Source organism: Acinonyx jubatus, chromosome C1 (assembly GCF_027475565.1).
Source record: "Acinonyx jubatus isolate Ajub_Pintada_27869175 chromosome C1, VMU_Ajub_asm_v1.0, whole genome shotgun sequence".
NCBI classification, from domain to species: Eukaryota; Metazoa; Chordata; class Mammalia; order Carnivora; family Felidae; genus Acinonyx; species Acinonyx jubatus.
This window is the reverse complement of record NC_069381.1, coordinates 133747760-133774986: the sequence shown is the minus strand read 5'-3', so window position 1 is coordinate 133774986 and position 27227 is coordinate 133747760. Positions and strand designations below refer to the sequence as shown.

Genomic DNA, 27227 nt, shown 5'->3' with positions numbered 1-27227 from the left:
TCCGTTTAACACATCTTCCCATTTAAACTCAGACAATGCCTCAAGGTGGGAAAGTATTAATCCAGAATTTTTGCAATTTAGGGACCATCGAGGTGCTAATAGAGTCAGTGAGTCTCATTTCAAGTTCACTTTGAGTAAGGAGGACCACAGAAAGGCTGCTCAGCTCACGGCATTGAGAATTCAAAAGCCTCATATTGGCTTAGCAGGAAGTCTGTAATCAATTATTGCTGCCTACCATGGCCACGGGAGTGGGGGGAATCCAAACCCACCTGCCATTTGTTTGATTTTCTGATAGTCCAACCCTCTGAACTTACCGTTGAGGAATCTGAGACATAGGGAACTTGCATTTAAGAAAAAAGAGCTGAAGTAATTGGCCTAAGGGTATATAGATATTGGGTTTGTTATTCTTTACTGAATGCAGGTACACTGATGTCTAGTTCCTTATCCCTCCTTTCTTCCACTGCATTACAAATGCTGATTATTTGGCATTCTACAGGAGATATAAATCATGCATAGTTATACTTCTGTAATAATATAGTCTTAGTTTATGCTACTATAAAAATCTTAATGCTTAAATACATTCTTAAATTTTTTCAAGCTACTAATATCTATCTTTCTGAAAAAAAATTCTTACTAAAACTTAATTTCTCTCTCTAGGACATTTAATCCAATAAGTGTACTGATTTTCCTAGGTCTTGTTCCTTATTTTTTTTTCTCTTTCCTTCTCTCTGTATAGGGAGTTTATAAATCTAACTGACTTAATCCCATTCAGTGTGATACTAAAACTAGTAATGAAGTGTAGAGGAACCATTAATATACCAACTTCCTCTAAAATGCACAGCAAGGTGCCCTTGAGTAATCTCAAATTACTAGCCATATTCCCTTGAAGCTTACAGCAAGAAGTATGGAATATCCATTGGCCCAGCACTTACCTTCTATAACCATACCCAATATAGAATTACTTTTCAGAAATCCAAATGAAATGTTATGGGTAACCAAATCGTTATTATAATTATAATAATTGGATATCTCATATCCATACCAACATAAAATAATCCAGTACTAACCCAGTTGTTCATCACTTAAATTTCCCCACATCATTTGGGTTTTTTTTTTCACTTTGTGTATAGGTTATATTTATTACAAAACTTACTTGAGTGCACTTGCAAAGACAAGAAAAGCAAATTTCTCTACAAAAGGCTCCCGGTGAGAAAACACACAGACACTGTGAAGATGGGTTGTAACCGAAGTGCCTTATGTGCACTTAGATTTTTTTCAGCATATTTTTCTGTCTATCTTTAGTTGAGTGGTCACTGGGAAGTTAATGGTACGTCTCTGGTATGTGAGCCTTTCTCTGAAAAATCCTTTAACCCAGGCTACCCTTTATAAACTATAGCAGGGGATAGGAAAGTTATAGAGCGTATTTTATGACTGTTATTGCTTTGTCTTTCAGCTGCCCATTGAAGAGATATTTTGGCATGAGTTTACCTATCATGGCAGCGTGGGCCCATTGGGAGGTTGTGATGAGGGGCTCCATTAACCAGTTTCATTATCTCAGGAGACCCAAAGGAATGACACACTCACCAACAGTAAGGCTGGTAAAGCTAGAATGTCAAATTACTTTGCTTTGGGGTCAAATCTTATCAATTTCATATGAAAACCCTTTCTACCTCATGCTGATCAGGGTCTCTGATTTGCAACTGTGTATGTGTTTGATTAATAAAATGTGAAATAAAAATGAATGGATTATTCTGTTTGAACATTAAAATAGTTCAAAACACAGAAAAGACTAATTTATATTAAGGGCTTAAGAATCAACCTAATGTTTTTCATAATGATGATGACGACAACGCACTAGCTAAAACTTTTATAGCATTTACTAAGGCATTATTCTAATGTCTAATGTCTAATGTCTAATGTCTCAGGCATTGTTCTAAGCATTATACATACACTTATTCATTCAATCATCACGACAACCATTACAGGAAAGAACAAGTATTAGCCCACAGTGGAGCTATAAAGTAAGAAGTGAGAAAACAGGGACCATCAAATGACATTCCTGCGGTCATGTGGACGGTAAGTGCTGAAGTAAGCATTTGAACCCAGGCAGTGTGGCCTTAGAAACCATGCTCTCAACTTCTACAGGGAAGTGCTCTGCTTGGAGCCTTACTGGTTTGCTTGTTTGTTTGTTTGTTTGTTTGTTTGTTTGTTTGTTTGTTGTGAGAGAGAGAAAGAGTGAGTGAGAGAGAGAGCACACCTATGGGGAGGGACAGAGAGAGAGGGGGAGAGAGAACCCCAAGCGGGCTCTGCACTGACGCCCAACACAGGGCTTGAACTCATGAAGTGTGAGATCATCACCTGAGAAGACATCAAGAGTTCTATGCTCACCTGCTCAACTGACTGAGCCACTCAGGCATGGGGTCTGATTATTAATTACACCAAAGATAACACAGCATGGTGACTTCCTTACATGTAAAATTAGGGATATTGACAATAGTTTTCTCAAGAGTTATTGATAAGATTTAATAAGTTTTTATTTGTAAGATTATACACCAATACTTGGCACAAGGTGAGTTCTGTGAGGTGTTTGCCAATATTAATAGTAATACTCTTTTAAACTACAAAGCTTTTTTTCTTCACTTGAGTGCAAATCAACCTTCTTACTGGTGTTCAGTATGGGTAACAAATTAACTTTTAAATGACTTTGCTTTTCTCTAGCTACCGATATGCAAGGAAATTCAATTGACTGCCTAAAAACAAACCGTTAACTCACTGTATTGATAAAAGTTCAGGTGAAACACTCCCTTTGCAAGCAGGGAGGGGGAGGGGAAGGGGAGAGGAGGCTATACATTGAGCAGAGGTGCCTGTCACCAGGGGCCTCGATGCTGCTAGGGACTCTTGTTGAGTATTTTTTTCCCCTACCTCATCACAATCACTCCTGTGAGACTGGTAAGTTACCACTAAATCTGTGTGCATAGAAACAAATTCTTAAACTATAACATCCACCACATGATCTATACATTCTTTGGGCTAGCCTATCATTGCATAATATTATGCGGTTTTAATAAAACTCCACCCTTTGAAGCTTTGCTGCGGAGGAGAATAATTCCACAGCAGCTTTGAAGTATGCTCCCTCAAATAAAGGAAGAGAAAAAGCCATTGTTTATTTCACTACTATTTAAGAGTTAATGAGAGATTTGCACCTGTACAGCTGTTGTGGACTGAAACTAGCTCACAGAGTGAATGTGTTTTCTGCTTGAGACAGTTGTAAATGCCTTGAGTAAAAACACTGAGGACTGCTAATGGATAGGTTTATTTTAAAGCATGCCATCTGCTATCAATCATAGAGAAGTATAGGAAGCAAGTTTGGCTGGGCTCCCTCCTTGCGAGCCTGATAAAGACAGGGCTCCAGGACTCAGGAACATTGAGTCCTCAAGAGAATAAAACATCAAACCTACTCAGCAGCTCCACTAACAATAATAAAAATGCCTCTGCCTAAAGGTGACATTCTGAATTTACGATTATTTGTGTCTATAAAGTGTATTCTTTGGCTCCTGACTCATTCTGACTGTCTCACTCTGAGAACAATACATTAAGCCTGCCTGGAGTAAATGGAAATCCTATCCTTTTATTAAACCAGCAGCCAGTACCTGAGACGATCTAATGCCCTGTACGATCGCAGAAGATTTTCAGCTCTGTTCTGTTGCTTTTTTTCAAAATTTTCAGTAAGAAAATTACAAGTGAAATCTATGTCAATGTACAGAAATACATAAATAATGTAGGCAATTTGTGTTTCCTAAAAGACAAATAAAATGAGATAAAATAAAAGAGTGAATTGGAAATCATTGTACTATTCTTATATCATGTGCCTATGACAATGCCATTGGCAAATTACATATTAGAGATATGTGTTAGTAACATTTAGAACCGGTTGCTTAGAGTTATTATGTTTTGTATGCCGTATGGACCAAGTATGTTTTCCAGAGGACAAAACATTATTTTCTCGGAAATTTTCCAGCTGTGGAATCGTAACCAATATTGCTTTCAAAAATGGATCCCAAAGTATTCCTTGAAAAATGTCGAGCCTGGCTTATTAAAAGTGCTGCCTGCTGAAATCCTCAGTGGATAAAATGAGTTGTAGTGGCATTGGAACCTTCCATAGCTTATAATGTTAGATTCTGCCTCAGATCTGTAGCTTAACTTAATTCTACTGTTAGCCTGGAAAACAGAGTTGTGGGTATTTAGGGAAAACCCACCTGGCCAGCAAACTCATGAGCCTAATTAAAGTTAATAGAGAAATTAAAAGAGGAAAACATTGGCTCAGCAGTGGTAAGAAGAAATGTATAAGGCAACAGAAATTCAGGGCAGCGACTTACATTTTTGTATTCTGCATTTGGTAGAGGCATTTCTTCCTAAAGACATGAAAGAGGAAGTGATATTATTTGACTTAGTATGTTTTATGCGCGATCTCTTACAGTTCAATAAATAATTTTCATGCTGAAGGAAATTAATGTTTTAGGTTAAATAGTAAAAAAGTGGAAATACTGATTCAATCAATGAGTACACTTGCAGATCCGCTGTGTGCCCAGCGTTCTACTAGGTTCAGTAATATGAGGAATTTTAGTAAATTAACACTAGTTTATTAGCAGTAATATTAGTAAAAATATTCTCATTATATGTGATATTAGTAAAATGCTTTATCCTCACCCTTTGTGGAGAAAAATGTCTAGCTTTGGACTGGATTGAATTCCAGAGCAATACTATAGTGCCAATCTTAACTAAATTCTTAGACACAAAGCATACTATAAGAGTTCAGAAAAGGGAGAAAAGCAAAGTTTGCAGTAGCCCGAACAAATGGGTTAGGAAGCCTTGTATCATTTCCTTAAAAATAGAAAGAAGACATAACGTGAATAAAAAAGAGCCTATAATTTATACTTACAAGGACATAAAAGATAATTACCTACTGAAATTTCAGCATACTTTCTGATGCAATAAGGGGTTCGATGTTGAGTCGAGTAACAACATACACCTAGGGCAGAAGGAAGCACCGACAATGCTTTAGTCCTTTAATAGCAGTAGAAAAAAAAAATTCAAATATCCATACTGATGAAGCTGGAAATGTCTGCGTAAAGCAGGTGAGGTCAGAGTCAGCACAGCCAGTAAAGGGCACCTGCCTCATCTACACAGACAGGTGCCTCTACCCAGCACACACCAATCCTAGGGTTACCAGATCCTGCAATGTAGCAAAGGAAGCTAGATACCTGGCTTTTAAGTAATACTTCCCTCGCGGCCAAACTAAACACCTTACCACTGGGAGACAGTTCCAGGAGTCCTGCTCGGGGCCCTTCAACAGGCCATGACATAGAGACTCCTGAATGGTTAATTCCAAGAATCCTGAACTTGAGTCTAACTGCTACTAAAAGCTCCTGTATTACATTTGATGTCCTTCTACCCGGTGGACTCACCTAACTTTTCATGAGGCCGGCCCTCATGAATTATTATAGAGGAGCCAGTCTGTTTCTGAATGTGCTGAAGGTTAGTGGGTTTCTTACACCGAATTTCGAATCCCTGACAAATAATAGAGGGGAACACCAATGAAACCAGCACTGTGGTCGAGCCTGTGCTACCACACTTAGACTTTAGTGGCCATATCAGGAAGAGAAATACCTGAAGATCAGTGCACCAATTTGTTTCTTTAAACCCAAATCATTTAATCTCTTTTCTTGCTAAAGCAGTGGTCAATGAATACGGTAAAAGAATTAAAACGACATTCATCAAGTGATTTCTAAAAGATTTTAATGTTTCAATAAAAAGAATGGAGGAAGAACTCATTAACTTAAATATCCCTACTAAGAAATTATAAATACTCACTGAATTATAAGAAAGTTAGGGGCGACTGGGTGGCTCAGTCAGTTGAGCATCTGACTTCAGCTCAGGTCATGATCTCGCAGTCCGTGAGTTCGAGCCCCGTGCCGGGCTCTGTGCTGACAACTCAGAGCCTGGAGCCTGCTTTGGATTCTGTGTCTCCCTCTCTCTCTGCCCCTCCCCTGCTCATGCTCTGTCTGTCTCTCTCTGTCAAAAATAAATAAACATTAAAAAAATTTTTAAAAAGAAAGTTATAATACCAGGTAGGTATTATGTGATGTTTTCACAGTTAATATTTGCAACATAATATTTGCAACATACACGGTGATAAAGGGAAGAGTTTAAACCAAAAAAGAAAAGCCACTCTTGAGTGTCTGGAAATCTTATTTTACTATACTATTTAAAGAAAGACCTATGTGAATTATTTAAACGGTAATGCCAGTTCTAACTACATATAATTCTATGGTATCAGGAAAATGTTTCCAAAAACATTGTGCATTTATTAATTTGGTCAACAGCTAGTTAGTGACGCTTACAAGGTTTTGTATTTGGTGCAGGAAAAAAAATACCTAACTAAAGGATCTTTGTGTTACTGGATTGGAAATCATTTCTTTTAGTTTATTTCCCTTGCATTTAGTCTCAAGTTCAAAGTCATCTATGTTAAAAGTGAGATGCATAAATAGCAACAGATTCAAAGACAGAAGCTCTTGCTGCACACCAACACTTATCAGACATTGTCTACACAGCATGCTAGGCTACTATTAATATTGTGACAACCTTTTCCAATTTAGAATGTCAAACCACCCACAATATGGAGAAACAGGTGACCATTTGGGAGGTAAATATGCCAACCAAATAATCCAACCACAAGCAAAATCAATGACCTACATGTAAACAAAGAAAGAACATTAACAATAAAATGCCATCCGTTGCCTATTGGAACAAGCTACGGGCTAAGGCTTGTTCTAGCTCTATCATAAAGTTACTATAACCTTGATAAAAGAGATATCACCTCTCTGTGTTTCTTGTTTCTCCCCTAGGAAAACAGAGAGAGAAACTAGGTGATCTCTTACCCGTCTGCCCTATCTAAAATCTCTCATTTGTTTCAAGCTATTTCTATGTCTGAGATGGTTACACTAATGAAAAACTTTTTTAAACTTTGATACGGATGTTTTCATAAATTATATTACTTACAGATTAGGTAAGCATTTTTGCATCTAACAAAGAGCATTTTCCTCCTCACAAAAACAGTTTTACCTATATCTACCTAATTATCTACCTATCCATCCATGTGTCCATCCACCCTATCTGGAATGCCAAGCTACAGAGAAAATCACTGCTACAATTTTGGTGTGTTCCCTATGGATCATTTACTTGTGCAGTTACGCATGTATGTATTTATACAAAGCTGTCATTAAACAGTGTCAGTTTCTTATTTTTCTTTTTCCTCCCATCTACATTATGCCAAAAACCCTACCCCCTATCTTCGCAGACTTTTTAAAAACACGACTGCAAAATCTTCCATTAGATGGACATATCACAGCTGATGAACCACTTCCCAAATGTTGGACATTTGTTTTCACTTTTTATTTTGCAGTGAAAAAGCCTTGCTAATAAATCTTAGTGTACGCTCATGAACACTTCCTTAAGATCAATTCCTAAGTACAGACAGACGATTTTTAAAGCTTTTAACTTGTAATGCTACACTGCTACTCAGAAAGTTTGTGTCAATTCACTCTGCCACCAGTGCAGAAGTTTGTCTACTTTTGATTAACACAGTGGTGCATATTGCATCAATATGATAGGTGGCCCATGACAAGAGACTTTACGCTGCTTCCTGGGGAGCAACAGGGGAAGGAGTGCCATCTTCATCTCTAATTTTTTCAATCACCATCTTTGAGTATTCTTGAAAGCTTAAAACTGGGCTCTGTGCCCACCCTTTACACACACACACACACACACACACACACACACACACGCATGAACACACAGCTCCCGTGGTCATACATGTAAGATGAACCTTCTGATGACAGCAAACAGACGCCCGCTGACATACACAATCAGGGGAAGGGAGGACTTTTCTGAGACCCCTTGGTTATAAGCCAGCTGTCAAGGGGCCATGGAGAGGCAGAGCAAGTCTTTGGGGGGATCCTGCCTAGTTGAGAAAACACTTTTTAAGATGATAGGAGTGTTATATGGTGTAGATGGAAAAGATCTTCCCCTTTATCTACTAGAGAAAGAAAATTGTTGCCAGGAAATGAAGTATTTTCAAAACCAACAGCAACAACCAAAAAGAAAAATTTGTGAGTTTTGCCAGCTTACACAAGGAACTCGGCCACCAGTCAAAAGGCTCCGTATCCAACTCAGAACTGGATTCACTTTAACAAAAATTTCCCTCTTCAGCCACCTAAGTGTCTGTTGAATTAGGCAAGAAGCCAAGCTGGGGTAGAAATAGTCACTCACATGAAATGTCCGTTTCCATTTGGATCTCTGTGGCCCTTTCCCATGTCATGGTGAAAAAATGCTTCCTCTGCTTGGATGCTTTCAGGATGCCTTGGTTTGAGGAGGAAGTCAGATCTGCTGTTCAGAAGGCATCCACAGAAGTGGAAGCCACAGCTCTGCATGCTCAGACCAGGCTGTCCACGTTTAAAAGAGAAAGAGGGAAGGGAACGGAAAGGAAAGGAAAGGAAAGGAAAGGAAAGGAAAGGAAAGGAAAGGAAGAAAGAAGAAGGAAGAAAAAAGAAAAGAAAAAAAAGAAAGAAAGAAAATTTTTCCTCGCCCACTCCTACCCATGGTTTTGATGTTGAAAGAAACCTGTTGTGGTTTAAATGACTCGGTCAGTTCTTTTGGGATTTTCCAAAGTTTCCTATAAAAAGAAATCTGTGGGAAATGAATGATTGCATAATCACTAACATATGCCAATTTCTCAAAACCTGTTATCTTTTTGGTGTTTTGAATTGTATTGTCCCAGCTAGTGAATTACTGTCTTCTAATAGTTTTAAGCAGTGATGCAGACTGGATAGTCCTCTCTCTCTTTCTCTCTCTCTCTCTCTCTCTCTTTCTCTTTTTAACCTCTGAAGGGTACCCAGTTAAAGAAAAAATAGATACCACAAAAGGTAAGACCAGGTTGTTTATGCAGCAAAACAAGTGGACAGGGTGATGAAGGGTGGAGAAATGAGGCAATTATCGAGATATATAGTGGGTGGAGGGAAAACTTGATTTCTTCAGTTGCCTGTGTACCTTAAAGAATATTATTTTGAGCCTGACTTAAGAGAATAAATATTTTCTTCTTTGGTAAGTCTAGACTTGGATAAATAGTAAAATTATTTTTTTTATCCATAGTAGACATGAAATTTGTTCACTTTTGCTTAAAGAATATTAAAGTGTCTGGGCCCAGAAAACAATCTTTAAAATTAAAGAAAAGTTGAGGATAAAGCATAAAGGCCAAGGTGTCACACAGAAAGGAGCTGGTGAAGGAACGAAATGGGTACTATTTACTTTCTATGAGGATGAAGATCACTGATGTCTGATATTCAATTGATTAAACGAGTTATAGGTAAAGAATTCCAGAGGCTGCTGTTCTGTTCCTGTGGCTGTACCACAGAGAATCTAACTCACTGCTGGGACCACAGAAATGAATGCTAAAAGTAGACCCATTCTTTATTCTTTATTACTGTTCCTTGTGAAAAGTTGAAGACTCAATGAGATACTGACATTTAGCCAGAGGGACATGTGTCAATACCCTGTAAACTAAGGCTCCCCAGCAGGCATTCAGTTAAATTGGGGACCAGTGGCTCTCAACCCTGGGTGTATATTGGAATTACCCGCGGAACTTTGAAAGTACTAATGCCTCAGGTCTATTCTACGCCAGGTAAATCGGAGTGGGGGGCATGAGATCAAGGCATAGGTTTTGTTATTTGCTTGTTTGTTTGTTTGTTTGTTTTAAATCCTTGAGTGATCAAGGCATAGGTTTTGGTATTGTTTATTTGTTTGTTTGTTTTAAATCCTTGGGTGATCAATGCATAGGTTTTGTTATTGTTTGTTTTAAATCCTTGGGTGATTCTAACATGAAGCTAGGGAAGGGAGCCATTCAAATGCAGTTAAGGCATCTATGACTTCTCTCTCTTAAACCACACCCTATTTGATTGTGGATACATTTTGAAATGTACTATCTGTACAACTAGGTTGGGCTATAAGAGAGTTCATTTGCTACTTCTATGCTCATAATACTTAAAATGATACCTGATTTATAATTAAATAAATTAAATAAATAAACAAATAAATAAAATAAATTAATTAAATAAATTAAATTGAATAAATGTTTATTTAATTAAACATTAAATAAATGTTTAATGCATATTTACAAATACTAGTGATGAGTGATTACAAGACAACATTTTTAAACAGTGAATGATTATTTTAGAAGTGATGAATACATTATAAGAGGAGAGTTTTGGCATAGGACATAATCACAAAGAAAACTTTGTGAAAATGCTGAATCTTTGAAGGCAGTGTGAAATGTGACATGAAAAACTGCATGAGCAGAGATTGAAAAGCCAGTGTTAAGCATTTTGCAGGATGAGGAAACTAAATTCCCGCTGATATCTAGTATTGCCCTCTGCATTCATACCAGAATATTTGAATATGTGTGAATCTACTCAATTTTTTAAAAAGTCTAGAAAATATCAAAAGCTAAATGTGTTAGAAAACATAACGAGCAGTCGCATTAAAGAAGGAAAGGACAGCTAGAAGTTAGCAAATATCCACAGGTAATAAATAACATTTCAGTAGCCTAACTTCATTTTATGGAAATGTTTCCAGTTTAGGGAAAAGCAAAAGAATAATTTATCTTTGTTCCCATCAGAAATTATACATCATTTCTTCACTGATGAGATGGAGATTTGGGTTAAGTCATGGTACAGTTAAGGGAAGTTGTATCTTATTGAAGGTTTCACATTTCATTTGTAGCATAATAATACTGTGTGGCCAAAATTGCCTTTGAGATTGTTTTCAATATGTCTGTCTGTCTCAGTAAGAACAACACGGCTGGTTTTTCCCACAGCTATGTAGCTAATCATTTTTTCTATGAGCATTATATGAAGTGGTTGGCTCATATTTACAAACCATATTGTATATCCCCCCAAATTTTTAAAAACTAGAACCTCACTCAATCTGACAAAACGATCAAACTCAATGAACATTAGGAATCCTATAAGAACTGCAACCACAAGGCACACATCACTTAAGCAGAATGAAGGGGAAGAGCCTCTACTATGTACAGTGTTTTCTTTTTCTCTCTACCTCTCCCAATTCTCTAAAATTGTCCTTATTGTTTTCATGGGGACAATATAATGCAATTAAGTTAAATTTGTCTCTGATGAAATATGAATACAGGCTTTTGATCATTATCATGCTAAGAAGTAGATTTGATGTGGTATACCTGGGCTTCTGTTCTTTTACGTCTGCTCAAACAAAGGTTTTGTGAATGGCTTAGATTAAGAGATGCAGAAGGAAGTATATATTCCTTTTTTTACAATAACATAAAGCTTGGAAGAGAGCGAATATTTTGGAATATAGGGTCAATATACAAACAGATCTCTATAATCTAGAATTGCCAAGGAAGATAAAATTTGACAGCATACTATAAACCTGTGGATTTAAGTTCCAAATATTAGTTAGGCTCCGTATAACAAATACCTAAATTTATATGAAAAAGACCACCTGTTGAATATGAGCCCCAAATCAAAAACTAGAGTGGTAAGAACTCTATTAGAATAATAATAATGCCTAAGCTAATTAAAAACAACCACACAGTAGAAAAGCAGTTTTAGATTTTATGTTTAATTATACACGTAGAAAAGTAGTGATAAGTTGTAATAAAAAATAAATCTGGGGCACCTGGATGGCTCAGTCGGTTTAGCGTCTGACTTCAACTGAGGTCACGATCTCACGGTCCGTGAGTTTGAGCCCCGCGTCGGACTCTGGGCTGATGGCTGGGAGCCTGGAGCCTGCTTCCGATTCTGTGTCCCCCTCTCTCTCTGACCCTCCCCCGTTCATGCTCTGTCTCTCTCTGTCTCAAAAATAAACGTTAAAAAAATTAAAAATAAAATAAATCTGAATCCCCCTGTTCATATCTCCAAGTCTCCAACTATTTTTAACAAAATAAACTTTTAACAAAACACATTTTACCAGTGATTGCCCAATGGCATTTATCAAGGTAAATGAATGAGTCTCACGGCAACTTGGAACTCCTTAAAAGGAGTTTAAGAGCTAGTATCCTTCGTAGCTCTTTCACATGATTCAGACAAAACACAACAAGGAACACTTTGTTGTGGAGCAATGATCATGCATTCACCTTCCAGTGATGGAATTTTAGATTTGGAAAGGACTATAAGCAACCATCCTGTCTAAATTCCCTCTCAGTGAAATACTTCTTTGATAGTGTATAGAATCCCAAACAGGAAGAAATCTTACAAGTTCATTAATACAATTATCAGTAAAGTATTTGAATCTCTTTTAAAACATGCCCTCTTGGTACTCAAGTAGCCGACCAGCTAAGTCACTATTTAAACATGAGTTTGAAAGATAGACCCTTAACTGTTAAAAATTCTAGTGATTCAAATTGACATTTTCAGCCCTGGTCTTTTAAACTCCAAACTGCAATAATCATGTGTCAACTAACCATCTCTACTTACCATATGGAAAACTGAATCCCAATTTTCACTCTTTCCTATCTATTCCTATTGCAGAGTTTTCTTTTCAATTTATATTGTTAACCATTCTGTCATCTTACTTTTCAATGGACGATGTTTTTTAAGTGTATTTATTTATTTTTTGAGAGAGAGAGCACAAACAGAGGGGTAGGGAGAGGTAGAGAGAATCCCAAGCAGGCTCTTCATTGCCCACACAGAGCCCGATGCAGGGCTTGATCTCATGAACCATGAGATCATGACCTGAGCTGAAATCAAGAGTCAGACAGTCAACCAACTGCGCCACCCAAGCGCCCCTAAATGGACTATATAAAGTAATTACTGATATTTGGATTTATGTCTGCCATCACATTATTTGTTTTCTATTTGATCCACTGGTTTTATACTTTTTTCTTGATTTTTCTTTTTAATAAATCACATATTTTTAATCATTTTATTTTAGCCTCTGTTAGCTTGTTAGCTATACATTTTCTAGCTTTCTCTTTAGTGTATTCCATGTAGATTACAACATACAATTTTGGCTTATTACTATCTATTACAAATTTCCTTGTCTTCATAAATGGTGATTCGATTTTTATAGCTACATAAGCCCAACCCTTGGAGTTATCCTTGACTCTTTACTTTCTTTCTCCCACAAATACAACTCATCAGGAAACCCCTTTGGTTCAGTTTCCAAATATATTTAAAATATAGCCATTCCTAACCACATCACTTTTAGCCCTGTAGTATAAGCTATTACCAGCTTAAACTTAGCCTTTTGAACAGCTTCCTCACCAGTCTTTCTGCCTCATTTCCCCACTAGAATCTGTGTTCTAGTTACTGTTAGAGGGATCCTTTAAAATATAAACCAGATGGCATCAGTACTATTCTCCAAACTCTACATGGCTGGCCATCTCACTTAGAATAAACTCTTGAATCCTTACTTTATCCTCCATAGTCCAGCACAATCTGACCCCAACCCCCTCTGTAACCTCATCTCCTACAGTTTTCCCTGTTCCTCACTCCTCTCTAGCCTCACTGGGCCCCTTGTTACTCCTCAAATGCATACCACACAGCCCCTGCCTCAGACATCTGTATATCCACTACCATGGCTTGGAAAAGTCTTCCCACGGTTACTACTTAATCTTCTCTCTAATTTCAGCCATGTCTCTGCTCAATCATCACCTCCTCAAAAAGGGATTTCGTAAACACCTTTTTTAAATCAACATCCCCTCCCTCCTTATCCCCTTCCTCTATTTTATCTTTCCTCTTAGAAAATCTTGATGCCCTAACCATTTGGCTACATGTTTATTATCTTTCTATTTCCCTTTAAATACAAACATCATAGAAACATAGATTTGGCTTCTTTGGTTCCCTCTTTACTGTCTAGAAAAAGGCTTCAATAGGCCCCAATAGAGGCTCACTGGATATTTATAGAATTAAAGAATGAACTAATAAATGATTTCCAGTTGTTGGAGAGTTACATCCTTCCCACGTATTCTTATTTCTCCATTCACATTCTCTCTCACAGTTTTTCCAAAGAACTCTGTATGCTGCATTATACACATCTAGGTTGTACCTGGAATTTGCACTCCTGGAGAATGTGGTCTACACTATCCACAGCTCACTGTCCCTTAGGCACAGTCCTCAGGCCAGGCAAAGGCATCCTCTCCCATGTAACCCAGCTGAAATGCCATCTTTCCCTTTGTAATTATTGGTCTAGCCACCCAAGAGATGCTTGTTCTGGGATCATGCCTTATTACTTATCATCTCAGAATTGGTAGCTGCCTATCCTGGTTTTAAATGAAATTTGCACATGGTCAAAACTGTGCTGCTAAGGCAGAGTACAGCTGAAAGCAACAAGATGTGATATATTATTTTCTCTAAGTAGTCACATGTTTCTCTCGCTCTTTCTCCCCACTTCCTTTCTCTCTCTTTTACTCTCTCTCTCTCTCTTTTCTTTACCAGATGGGACAGAGCTGTCCAATGGGCATAAAACGTAAGCCACAAATGCAAGCCATTTAAGTTATTTTAAATTTTCTAGTTAACCACATTCAAAACCTAAAAAGAAAAAGGAAAATTATGATAATATATTTTATTCAATAAAATATATATCTGGGCATTATGAATCTAATTTGTAATCAATATGATGATATAAGTTCTTGTATTAGCTATGCAGGGATTGTAACCGCCTGGCTACGTCATGAATCTTTTTAGGGTGTTAAAGAACAGGTTATTCCCACGCAAAGTGTTCAAAACTGTGATTCTCAAGGTGGTGGGGGCCATGTGAGGGAATGAAAGGTGTGAGTTGGGATAATCTTAAAGATTTTTAGAAATGTTCATGTAGAGAGAAAAAAGCATGCATGATTTGAAAAAATGCCCCAAACAGTTTAGAAGTCGCCCCATTTCTTCTCCCAAGCTGAGAACTAAAGTGGAAAAGAGAATCCTTCCAGTAGGAATAGATAATTAATAAGGACTCTTTAACTTCCAAAATCCAAAGATCATGTGACATGGAAGTTTGGCACCCTCCCAGCCCTCTCCTAAATCATCACACATCATGTGACACTCATTTTTCCCAAATAGAAGTGTACGATGACATCCTTAATGTCCATTTTAGCTAAATACATCCCTTTTGGCCTAATGTGTGAAACATATCTAGATTAATGATCAAAGGCTATGAAAAAAATGACAGCCACCTTCCCTTTATTGCCCTCTCTCTCTGCTGGCTGTTCTCTAGCACAAGATTTTCCACTGGATAACACCTGGTGTCTGTGTCCTTTTAACTCAGGTTTTTAACCTCTTTAGGTTGAAGTGGAAGGGGTGGCATATTAGAAAAAAAGTTACAGGGAAAGCCAAAATCAAATCTCAAAGAGTAGTCATGCCATTGTGGGACAATTCTGATTTGTATTTGTTTTCCCACATTTGATATCCCATGGTAGAGCTGTCATGGGTAGGGAATGGTCCAATAAGTTGACCAATGGTCTGTGAATTCATGTATTGGCGTCACCTTAATTCTGCTCTGTGACTTGATCCCTCCCTCTAAGATTTACATTGTAACAGTAGTCTTGACATTTCTAAGTTGTTCTGTAAAGATACAATAACCTTATGCAAATAAATATTTTCAAAATGCTTTGGGAAAATAATTTAAATATCATCAAAAGGATTTGTTTTTTATCATCAGATGCTTTCTCATTTTCAGATGATGAGCAAAATGACAGAGACGGAATGTTCCTGAATTTTTTTTTCATATGCAAACTGCTCGATTTGAGATTAAGAGTTTAGTGGCACACAACAGCCTATGTAACTTTAAATGTCTTCATTACTTCAAATCCAAATTTAAAATTCAGACACCTAGTGTTACTTAAATGTACCCAGGTTTTTGTGGTTTAATAATAACATCTGTTTTGGTTTTTCAACCACAAAAGTGCGTTTAATCTGTTCTTCCTTTAGTTGAACTTTTCACATCTGCTTCGGCTTGATTCCCATAAGCTAAAGACCAGATCTTTTCCAAAAGTAGGAAGTCTACCTGTACCACTGTTGTTCCAGCTCAAAAGATCTGTTTTTAATACCAGCTGAATATTTCAAAAGAATAACAAAAATAAACTGCTTACCCACAATGCACTTCTTATGCTTTTTGGCTTACAAATCAACGTGTGGTCACTTTATGAATGCAATGTTGGGCAGAAATTTTAAATTAAAACAGTGAATTGTCGGATCACACATACCCAGGTAGTCCCCCCCCCCGCCGTCCCCCCAACTTTTTTAATCATGGAAAAAGAGTGTATTTTATTCAGTTGATGATTTGTGAGAAAGTTACACCAAGGATGGACAGTGGCTTAAAAACCCCAGTGGTTTATTTTGGACACATACCTAATGCTTATCTAAAGCCCATGGGTCTTGAAAAGTAGGCCGGAAAATGTTGCAAGGACAACATTACTTCACAGATTTTCCACAATTGTTGCTGCTGCCGGACTTCAACTCTCCTTCTGTCCTGTTTATAACCACTCCTGAGTCACATACCTAAAATCAGACTCTAAAACAAAATCTTTGGAAGACCCTTTGAAAAACAACCATGGAAGGCACTGAGAAGAAAAATTTGTCTTCACTGATGAATTTGGTTGAGAAAGTTCTTGAATAAATGAGTGCCTGGGTTAGATATGTGTTAATTGTTTTTCTCAAGTGGAAGGATTAACTCTCTTTTATCAGCATTTACATGAGATTGAACAAAGCTGAATGTTCCGTCTTTATTTGGACAAGATTTAATTGATATCAAGTTAGTCTAATTATTTTATTTTAGAAATTTATTTTTGAATATGTGAGATGCACGTAATTATATATTTTTTCTGACACTTGATTATGTAATTATATTTGGTCCTGTTTCCAGGACAGAGTAACACAGCACACTGCAATTAGTAGGTGTTCAACCCGTGTTTGGTGAATGAGGCCTAATGAGGCAATATAATGGGGAGAGCCTGGTACAGTACCTTTGTCTATGCAAACAAGACGGTTTCGTGATGTGAATAATTTCCCAATGTCTAACATAAGTAGAGGCTGTCAGTGGAGATGATTCGACTTCATTCAAAAAATATTTCTTGGTTGTACAATATGCACAAGTCACTCCGAGAGCCACTATAAGAAAGACAAGGGTGAGTAGGAGCTTTACAAGGTTAAAGGATAAGCTGAGCATGCAAATTATTAAAAATGCTTTAAGAAAAATAACCAAGCAGTGCTACGGTACAGCTAGCATTTGACACAGGCCTTGAAAGAAAAGTCATCAAAACTTTCAGAGTTTTGAATAGGACACGGGCAGGAAATGAAAAGCAAGAAGGGAAGTGATCTGGTAAGAAAGCAAAAGATTTCAGGTCTAGAGAACAGTATTAGGGAAAGTGGGGAATGACAAGCAGTCTAGTTTGTCTGGAGCACAGGCTTAGAGAGAAAGGATTAGGGGAGGATAAAGATAGAAAAGTGGCTCAGTGGCGTGCCGTGGAAAGCTTTAAACACTATGCCAAAGAACTTGTCCATAATTCAGTAGGAAATGAGAACCTAGATCTTCAAATCAGGTTTTCTTAATGTGATATTCAAATAATTACCGCAAAATTTCAACCATTTTGCCAGCATAGACAGGACCAAAGAATTAACATTCTTTTCCAAACTCGGTCAGATACATTTGGTATAGTTCCTCATTCATTTTTTGTTTAAAAGAGAATTCATGAGCATGTGTGTGTGTGTGTGTGTGTGTGTGTGTGTGTGTGTGTGTATGGGGGGTGCCTCCCCTATTTCCTGATCGTAGGTTAGTTACTGGGCTTGGAGATAAAACAGAGAAGGCTCTTCTAAAGTTCATGAAGCAAAAACACACATTCCCTGACAGAGACAAGGACATCCTAAAAAAGTATGAGTAGAAAAACCATACTTGGAGCTTCTTGTGCCCACGCAAAATTACGTGCCTGTCATGATCTATTAGATTATTGGCAGCTGTAAGAAGCTCCATATATAGACCATTAGTCAAAAGACAGTAAACACAATATTATTAAAAAGAGAAGAAACAAAGATCATTTAAATTCCTTTTACTTTGTTGAGAGAGTCATAAAAGCAACTATATAAATCATAATTGAGAAAAGATCCATGATATAAAAAATAGGAGTGATGGCATGCTGAGAAAAGTAAAATTTTGTTTTTTCTAATCATTATGCCATATACTATGAATGTAGATCATACCTTTACTAATTAAATGATTTACCTTTTACTGAGCCATAACTGTGAGTTGAGTCTAGACTATAAAGATGAAAATTCTTTGATATGTCTCAAATGTCTCAAGCCAGTTTACTATTTTTAACCCCATTTTCTCCACCCCCAAGCTGGCCCACTTCCAATGTTCTCTCCCAGCTAAGTAATACAAAGCACCACTCTTGATCCCAACCTCACTTCCTCTCCCATATCCACCTCATCATAATGTCTTACAACTTTACTCATGAGGTATTTTTCAACCCCATCCTATCATCAGTTCTACCGTCCTAATCCAAACCACCATCATACCATATGTAGACAATTGCAATAGAAAACTATCTCATATACTTGCCCTTCTCCAATTCATTCTCCACACAGCAGGCAAATTGATATGAACTTGTCACCACATTCTCCCCTCGTCTCTATCCTCTCCCCTTTCTCTCAGGATTTTACTCACTGTTGTACCTCTAACATTTAGCTATCAGTAAAATTATTTCATTATTTAATTTAATTTAATTTGATTTAGAGGTACCTGGAGGGCTCAGTCTGTTAAGCGTCCAACTCTTGATTTCAGCTCAGGTCACGATCTCACAGTCTGTGAGATCAAGTCCCACGCAGGACTCTGTGCTTACAGCGTGGATCCTGCTTGGGATTTTCTGTCTCCTCTCTCTCTGTCCCTCCCCCAACTCACATGTTTGCACATGCTCTCTCTCTCTCTCTCAAGATAAATAAACATTTGAAAAATTGTTTAATTTAACCAAAAGATGTGCTCACTCTCCTCAAATGGGAAGAAAGACTGATAAGCAAATCATGGGATAAAGGGGGTAACTAGAAATGGGGAAAGGTTGGTAATTTTGCTCTTACTCCCAGAGGTAACTAAATTTCACAGGGAAAATAAAGCATTCTCTTCCACAAGGCAACATTATCTTTGCTTCTTCTCAGGGTTCCCATGATTGCTCATCGGTTTGGTATTCTGGAGCGGACTTGATTCAGAACATGAGAAACCAAATTCTTTAGAAGTCAAAAGTAAGTTTTTAAACCTTCATTCATAAAAAATTCCCAAATATTTTATAGCTTTCCTTAAAAATCTCCCACAGTTCATTGAGTACAGTACTTCCAGAACTGTCACGACCTCAAACCTGGGGGAAGGCTGCTAGTGAGGAGGCTACCCACACTCAATTCTTAACTTCTATTTCAGAATTCCACAATGCATTTTCACTTCTCATGAAGGATTAAAACCGCATCATGATAGAACAATCTGTAAGAGTCATAATGCTTTTAACAAGTAAGAAATGGATTAAAAAGCACTTTATGTCTTGTTAAAGAAATCCCCCGTTCCTCAGAAGCACTTTTTAGCATCTTATTAGTGGCATTTGATCTGACTGACATATTGACCGGCAATTTGAACAGAAGACGGATCATTTCCATTTATATCACAAAGGGAATATAAATTTGTGACTGTAAATTCAAGAGGGACAACTTCCAAAGAATTTCTTTAGAATAACACATCTTACTTTAAAGCAGCTTTTAAAGTTGTTTTGGATTCTGCCTCAGATTCTTTAATAAATCAGTGTCTACAACTATACTTAGTACTAACCTATTGTTTTTATTTGGCTTTGCAAATAGACCAAAGTAGAATTGGTCTTAAAGTGAAAGTAACTTAAAATACCTGCCCTCTCCTGGTATCAACAGGAATACTATGTTAGTAGTTACAACATTACGGGGTAGTGTTGTTGTTCTTTATCTTGTGTTTTTGTGTTTCCATTTTTGCTATTTTGTACCCCTCGCACATCAACACTCATTGGGTTTTGGTACCATAATCTCACTGGCTAATGACTCCTCAGGTTGAAGATGACACAGTTATCACATCTCTTCCTAAAACTCCTGTGAGAAATGGCCAAATAAGTGTGACTGTAACACAATAGGAAACGTGTCACCATTTCACTGTTAACGTGAAACAATGAGCTACCAGTCAGCCCAACAGCTGTAGGACATACTCAAGTATTTCCTTTCTACCATACTATTAAAGCTCTCAGTGTCTAGATTACTACCAATATTAATTACTCACATACTATTTGGTTTTATTTTCATTGTTTACAGAACAAGGAAGGAATTGATTGCAGGTCTGTAAAGGAAAATATGTATGTGTGTGTGCATTTTTTTGAGTTCCAATTCTATCCAAGAAAAATCGCATTTCAGATCACGGATGTTGTGTGAATAGTTTAAAGGATCCAACTTGTTTTTCTGGAACTGTAACCACACAAGAGGTAACTTCTTTGTGGCACTTAGGGATTTATCACCTAAACCTATAGGTTCATGCATTTCCAGTGTATTGATCTTTATTTTGCAAATGTTTCAGCAGCATTTACTATCATTGAAGTAGTGGCAACATGTTCTACTTAAGATCAAACAATCTCCCGAAATCTGGCAAGATTTAACAGAAATTTAAAACAATACTTTCCAGGGAAAACGCTAACCATCTGCAACTGTTATTGTTAACACTATTCTTTTCTCTTTTTTCTTCCTATATTATTTATACTTCCTGTTGCTCTCAAAGCTTTCTATCTATCATTAGCAATTAATTGTAAACAAATGGTTGGAGAGGATGTTTACGCTTACAATTTTTTTTTTTCCTAAGTCAAACAAATGCTGTATCCTGTTTCAGTCACATGAATTTCCCGTCCCCAGACAGGTCTACCTGAGCTCGGCTGAGAAAAATCCATGGCAGAACACAGAAATGATTGCTCTCAGAAAGGAGGGGTCTTTTCTACAATAACATTCTTGGTGGACTTTCAGTAGTTGGATGGATTTTTTAAAGGAAAAAGAGCTAAACAGGCTAATAAGGACTTCTTTAAATTAATAGTTTAAGTTAGTGCTATTTAGAGTAGAAAACACAGGCTCAGATACATTTGCACGTAAAAAGAAATTGAAAACATCAGAAAGTACCCGGTTGCTTCCTGTTACTTTGTCCTAAGCACATAAGCCCAGCTACACTGGAGGAAGTGGTCTTACACCAAATTATGTCCCCATTTCTTAGTTTTTGTCATAACCATTGGGATCCATCATCCAATGCCACCCACTTGTATCTCTGCCAGAGTGAGTGCACAGTTACTTGTTCAATGCTGCAGTAGAGTTGCCTCTTTGATGTTGTTCAGCCACCATTTCCTTTCCATTCACTTTTATCTCCGTCCTGGCTCTCATTCCTGCAGTATCCTCCTTTCCAGATGGTCTCCATCTCCCCTTCAGAAGTGCCCAAAATACTCCAGCTTCCTCCTCTTGATCTTTCTCCACCGACAGCCATGTTATCCTTCAGGATTTTAATACCAACCTACCCCCTGCTTTAATTATTTTTATTCACCGATTATTTTTATGGGGAGAAGAAGGAACACAAGAGAAGATCGCAAAATCCTTAGGAAAATTGTTGCATTATTAGTCATACTTCTCAACTATTTTCTGGGATGTCTGGTACCTTTTTTACCCAACATGTTTTCAGTAACTATTATTTATTGGGAGCAGTAAATGGGGATTCAGGTATAAATAAAACATGATTAATGAGAGAAGGTAAATGAGATCTGGACATTACATGCGGGACGGGCACTGAACACTCAAGGGGAGAACAGTCAACTGTGCTTAGAGGAATATCATAAAAAATTCATGTAGTTGGGTCTTGTAGGCTGACTAGGAGTCCAGCAGGCTGATCATGGGTAAAGGCTACTCCAGGTAAGGAAACAGTGTGGAGATAAAGATATAAAGCAGTATGCCATGTGTAGAGAATTGTTAGTAGTGTGTATGACTATAGTGAATCTCCTAAAAGAAGGCGGGGGAAATCCAACAGATGAATTTTGAAAAATAGATACCCAAAAAAGGGTCTCTCATGCCATGATATTCCAACTTTTCTGAGAGGCAACGGCAAACATGAAAATGTTTTAAACAGGCAAAATATGTGACAATATCTGCACTTTTAATTAATTTTTACGACTGCAGTGTGGTGAATGAATAGAAGAGAAAACAAATGGACGAAGAAACCTCATAAAACACCAATATAATAGCTCCAGTGTGAAGGGCTAGAAGTCTAAACTAAAGTAGTATCGTTGGATTAGGAGAAGAGAGAAGATACAGTCTAGCATTTAGGCTAGAAGAGAGCCTAAGGCCATGTTGGGAGAATAACACAGAAAAAAGAATCTGAAAGTTTGCAAATCTTTGATTTGGGAAGTAGGGATGAGACGGTGTCGGTTCTGATTTGAAGACATTGAACCTGAAGTGCCAGTAGGCGTCTGAGTAAATCTGACCAGGATACAAATAGAATTTAGGAGCAATGACTCGACCGCAGGCAATAATTTGGGAATATAAGTTATCTGATGACTATGGACCTCAAATGTATAAATTAGGAGCCTGGGAAAAAGTGTGAAGAGAAGAGGCCAAGCCTCAGTTCCCTAAAAATACCAAAGTCTTCTGTCCACTGCAAGCTGGGGGGTCTACAGTGAATGTTAAGAATGACTGAGCACAATTTCCACAAGGTAGGGTGGAATTGACAAGGTCAAGTGCCTTTGAAAAGTATTTTGAAAAAATGAATAGAGAATGTTGATTGGTAATTAGAAAAATAAGGAAGGTAAATAATGAAACAGTATGATATATTACTCTTGAGTTTGAAGGGAACAAAGTGATAAAAGATGATGATTCTCATGGGTCAGTTATTTTTTAAGATGAGAGAAACTGTAACATCAGGAATGGGAAAAACCAGCAGAATTTAATGGAGGACGAGGACATACGAAACGATTACCAAACAGCATAAGTGCTACGATAGAAAATAGAACTGCGGGAGCCCCGTGGGAACTATAATCATCTCCCCCCTTCCATGAAAGTGGAGGCCAGTAATACTTAACTCTAAATTTACGAATAATAACTTCCAGGGGGTAGTGTTGGCATGTGCACACATGCACACCAACACGAAGCACAAAATTCTATTGATGTCTTATTAAAAGCCACCACAGGGCTCCTGGGTGGCTCAGTCAGTTAAACGTCTGACACTGGATTTCAGCTTAGGTCATGATCTCACTGTTCAGCAACTGAGCCCCGCAATAGGGCTCTGCACTGTCAGCTTCAGATTCTCTCTCTCCCTCTCTGTCGGCCCCTCCCCTGCTTGTGCTCGCTCTCTCTCTCTCCCTCAAAATAAATAAATAAACTTCAAAAAATAAAAAAAAGAAATTAAGTGATCCACCACAGTGTTTCAATTACCTATTTTCCGAAACAAAGTGATTCATAGAGAGAACACAAAGGCGTGTTAGGAGTAGTGCAGTGAAGTGCTCTCCTTCAATCAGATGCAGAACATAAAGCCTTGCCGAGGTTCCCTGGGGCGCCGAAGTCAATCCAAACACGGGGGACAGAGTGGCACAACAGTACAGTCATTTGAACTACAGCAGGTTTATCCTCATGACTTGTCACCTTACCTGGTCAAAGTCTAAGTTTCAAGTGTATAACTCAGCTGTAAGGAAGAAATGTGCTGTGATTTGGATTTATCCCAGGAACCCTGACTGCAGACACTGTTCTTTGCCGTCAGTATCGCTTTATCTTACTTGAACAGACACTTTTCAGAATGTTGACTTGTAACCAGTTTCAGCTCTGTTACATATTGAGTATTAAATACGCCATGCCCATCATAAGTTTTGACAGAAGTTGCGACGATTTTCTTATTGCCCGAGAAATATAAAAATATATTTGGAATTTTATTCTCTCCCTGAAAATAGTGTAAGAAGACACAAGTTTGGTTTTCCTGTTGCTGTTCTCTTACTGTTTGGGTTGTTTGTGTTTTTCCAGGGGTTGGAGCAGGGGGGGGGGGGGTGGGGAATCTTAAATTTAACTTTCCTTCCTAACTAAGCAAAAACAAAGCTTGAGTTTTCAGCCTCAATTCACTTCAAATCTTTCACCCTAGTCCCACTGACACTGTCACTTCAAAATCACAGCATAATGCGGCACACTGTTTTCCAGTGTCAGTAAAACAAAAGCTTTATTGAATAAGTATGTGTGAAAATGGCTGCAAACAAAAACATCTCCACAGGCAGCACCTGATTGGCTCACAGCAATGCTCTCCATTGTCATATCAGAGCTCAGCAAGTAACTTCCTAGCATATCGGACTAACGTTTCTTTCAAAGTGGTTGTCTTTTTCAAAAGAAGAGAGCAAACAAAGAAAATTAGGATACATATTTTCCTAGCCAAACCTGGGAATAAACGGTCTTCTCAACGATAAGAAGATAGACTGCGAAGATACATACTGGCCTGATACCTCTCCTCCCTCTCTACATACTTTTTAATACATTTTTTGAAAGTGACTTCTTCCCTTTGTAAAATCTTCAGGGGCCCGGGCTAAAGTTTTGCTTTTAACCCAGGGATAAACACGGGTGCATCTGTTCAACTACATATTTTATGAACATTCTGTCTCCACCTACCTAACAGAGAATTACAGACTTCTCTCTTTTGCTCCTCACCCTTGTCACCCAGCGCACTTTGCCGTATCCCATGGCTAAAACAAAAATGACTGCAGTAATACAAAACTCAGCACTACTGGGGTAGCCAAGTCAGAGAGGACACAACTGTGCTAAGGTCTCTATCATTTCCTATGTTCTCTCATTTTCCCTCTGCTTCCAGGGCAGCTACTCTCCTAAGTGGTTAGGGCACTAAAATCTGGAATCTCACGAATCACAATTAGTTTTCCTTCCCCCCGCCCCCCCCCCCCCCCACCCCGACCTTAGCAGCCGGGCCGGCAGCGGCAGCAGCCAAGCCGAGGTCCCTACCTAGTCGGAGTTGCCTCTAACTGCTCACGTGGTCATGCTGTCAGGAAGACTGTCCACTGAGTTTTGCCTGAGCCGAGTTTGAATTTCTGTGTTTCAGGGATCTGTGTCTTGTCACCCTGCTATAACCTCATATTTTAAATTACTTAAAAAGTAGCTTCAAAAATCATCTGTGATAGAAACAATCTGATACAAACGAATATATTTTTTTTCCAGTGAGTTATCTAACAAGACTTCTAGATGCAAAAGCTGACTTTATAAAGACTACACTAAAAGTGCTCCATGCATGGTTATTTCCACTCATTACACATCTTTAGAAAAATATACAAATGTCTTCAAAGCAATGGCTTAAAAGGAATCCATTCAGGCTTGTGAGGCAAAAGCAAAAGAGTGGGATATTACAAATAGTGGGAGAAGCTAAGTGCTATTAACTATGATCAGGTGCTTAATCTACAACAAGAGATAATACTTCCAAAAATACAGACTTGGATACAGATCTTCCATAGAGTTCATGGAATGTACACTTAATGTTTATTCATTCATCCAGCCATTCATTCATTCAACAATTATTTATTGAGCATCTACAATGTGCCAGACACTGAACATAGATCTGGAAAAATAACAGACAAAGCTCCTGCCCTTCTGAAGTTTACATTCTAGTGGGGAATAAAAATAATTAAAATTGCAGATATAAAACAGAGAGAAGTCACATTAAGTACTAAAAGCAAAAATAAGTGGGGTCATGGGACTAGAGATATAGGAAATACTATTTTAGATAGATGATCAGGGAAGGCCCCTTGGAAGAGGTGACCTGTGAGTAGAAAACTGAATAAAGAGAAAATATGAGTCCTGCAACTGACAGGATTGAGAAAGAGGAATTGAAATACACAACCCGTAAGCAGGAAATGGGCTTGGAATGTTTGTGTAACAGTAAAGATGTAGGAATAGAGAGGAATGAAGAGGAGATAAATTTGAGGTAAGAGAAAGGGGCTTGAAGGCCATAGGAAGGATGCTGGATTTTAAGTTAAGTGAGTTGGAAAGCCCCTGGAGAATTGTGACGCTCAGGGGAGACATGACCTAATAATAGACACACACACACACACACACACACACACAAGTTCTCTAAGTTCTCCAAACATTCCTGTTTCCAACACACAGGGATTTGTTGGCAATTTATGCTCTCCATCGGCTACTAGCTTGAGCATTCAGTGATGCCAATTTCTGCCCTTCAATTTATTGAATGTCTGTTTCCTTCAACAGAGAAAACAGAACAAACAAAAGGGTCAAGGGAAAGATCATTACACTCATTCATTTTATGTCATCTTCTTACACATGCTCTCACGTGGACCCCCTAAAAACTCTGTTAGGAATACAGAGGAGTTCCTCCGTGAGGAAACTGTGGTTGTCCTTATTTTATACATAAAAAAAACAACAACGAAGAGTTAAATTTCCTTGAACAATGACACATCAGTGGAGAGTGGAAGAACTAAGGCTACAACTTAGATATTCTGCTGCTGAGTCCAAGACTCATTCCTATACACAAGACAGTCTCTCAAAAGAAAATTAAATCAGGTCACTCTTCCACCTCCTTCCATATCTCACTCAACAAAAGCTCAAATTGGACATAAGTAGAAGAATTCTCATTTAGGAAAATATAAACTCATTGTGAAATGAGATGAGAGCAGGTATATTGTATTGTTCTCCTAGGACCGTAACTATGATATTTGTAATATGCCCGACAGCACCTTGCAAAATCCTGAGCAAACACATCCACAGTACAGCTCACTGACTAACTGAAAGGGGGGGGGGGGGGAGACAGAGAGACAGAGAGAGAGAGAGATTGAGAGAGAGAGAGAGAGAAATAGAAGATGTAAAAACTTTCATGTCAAGGAAAGAATAATATTCATCATCTTCATAATCTCCTTCATACTTCACAGAGATAAAAGTAACATACATTTACAAATATTTTTCACATACACTTCATCTTTAGGTAATAATCATACACTTTATGGACAGGATCATGTAACACTATTTAGGAATAAATAACTTCCTTGTGGGAAAGCTATATATTAAAGGTCTGCGTTAAGAACCACTTTTATGATTAGATCATTGTCATTTCTGTTCAACATATATTGAACACCAGTTAAGTGCTTAGTATACTTT

The 27227-nt window shown here is 37.9% G+C and overlaps 1 long non-coding RNA gene across 1 annotated transcript in view; it reads right to left on the bottom strand.

The window, feature by feature from the left end:
- Positions 1 to 1974: 1974 nt before the first annotated feature.
- LOC128314024 (uncharacterized) overlaps positions 1975 to 27227 on the bottom strand; it is an 87930-nt gene continuing 62677 nt past the window's right edge. Inside the window, exons 6-7 of the long non-coding RNA XR_008295330.1 lie at positions 4961 to 5029; positions 1975 to 4412 (exon numbers count right to left, since the gene is read on the bottom strand). This is a non-coding gene — a long non-coding RNA (uncharacterized LOC128314024). The remainder of the gene's footprint in view (positions 4413 to 4960; positions 5030 to 27227) is intronic.